The sequence below is a fragment of the Carlito syrichta genome, unplaced genomic scaffold, assembly GCF_000164805.1.
Source record: "Carlito syrichta isolate Samal-C Ts95f unplaced genomic scaffold, Tarsius_syrichta-2.0.1 Scaffold301890, whole genome shotgun sequence".
NCBI lineage: Eukaryota > Metazoa > Chordata > Mammalia > Primates > Tarsiidae > Carlito > Carlito syrichta.
This window is the reverse complement of record NW_007245986.1, coordinates 159,444-160,879: the sequence shown is the minus strand read 5'-3', so window position 1 is coordinate 160,879 and position 1,436 is coordinate 159,444.

The following is a 1,436-nucleotide window of genomic DNA, read 5'->3' as shown; positions in this document are numbered from 1 at the left end:
GGTCGAGGCTGCGGTGGCTGGGAGCAGCCACTGCACTCCAATCTGGGCGACAGAGTGAGATTCCAACTCAAAAAAAAAATAATGTTTTTAATATTTTGTCATGAGTTTTAAGACTAAAATGTATTTATTTTATAGTTAGAGATTTGTGGCCGGGCTCGGTGGCTTAGTCTGTAATCCCAGCACTTTGTGCGGCCGAGGCAAGTGGATTGCCTGAAACCGTGGCTTCAAGACCAGCCCAGACAACTTGGCGAGGCCTCTTATAATAAGTCAAAAATTAGCCGGGCATGATAGTGCGCACCTGTAGTTCCTGATACTTGGAAGTTCCAGCTACTTGGAAGGCTAAAGTGGAAGGATCGTCTGAGCCCAGCAGGTCGACGCTGGGGTGGCCATGAGTGTCCCACTGCACTCTGGCCTGGGCAACAGAGTGAGACTCCAACTCAGAAAAGAAAGAAAGAAATTTGTTTGCCCACTTTTTAAAAAATTGCCTAGAGCTTTGCAGTTTAAATTCAGGAAAAAAACATTAATTTCAGTTTCCTGAATCAAAGCCAGACATTTCCGGCCAGTTTTTCTGTCAAGTGATTTTATTATAGTCTGGCTGAAGAACATTATGGTTAACAGTAGAATTTGGAGGAGAATGAGATGCTAATACTGTTCATAGTTTATGAATTTTTACCTAAGGAGGGGTAACAGCTCTAAAGTAAGCACTAGGGGTAAGAGCAGTTCCTCAGCGTTGCAAGAACCTGAGCAAAGGAGTTTGTGGCAACCTCTTCATCCCCTTTGCTGGAATTCCTGCCCAACCAGCCAACACTCCTTTAAACACAATTAACACTGGGTTCTATAGCTCAGAATAGCTTTGGAGTTCCTCAACAATATATGTGTCTACTGGGGACTCAGGAAGAGCCTGGTCCATGGCCCACTGAGCCCCTGTGAGTCTGGTAGTGCGAGTCAGATCCCTGCTCAGGGAAGTCACAGCTGACCCCCTGGACCTGACTTGAACAGTGGTGTCAGCTCAAGATGCCTTCTGAACGCTAGGCTGTCTTCTGGTAATTTTAAAAATTCATTGCCATTATAGTTAGGATTTGTTTGATGGCTGCATGTTTATCCTGCCATGGCACTGGCATAATTTGCATCATTTTACAAAAGTCCCCAAAAGCTGAGAAATAGGTTAGGTGGCAGGCGGTACAGCCCTGGCCAGCCCACAGGCTGTAAGTGTGTGGGTGTGCAATCTCTTGGCCACTGACATCTGAGTAGCTGTTCTCTCCTTTTTCATTGCAGCACTGTGGTTTCTCCCTACAGTGGAGCCATTTCTCTGTATGGCTTTATCATCTTGGAGAAGTTTCATATGAATGGGTGGAGGTAAGATGAGCCGAACCCAAGCTGTTTTGTTTCTTTCTTTCTTTTTTTTTTTTTTTTTTGAGTTGAAGTCTCACTCTGTT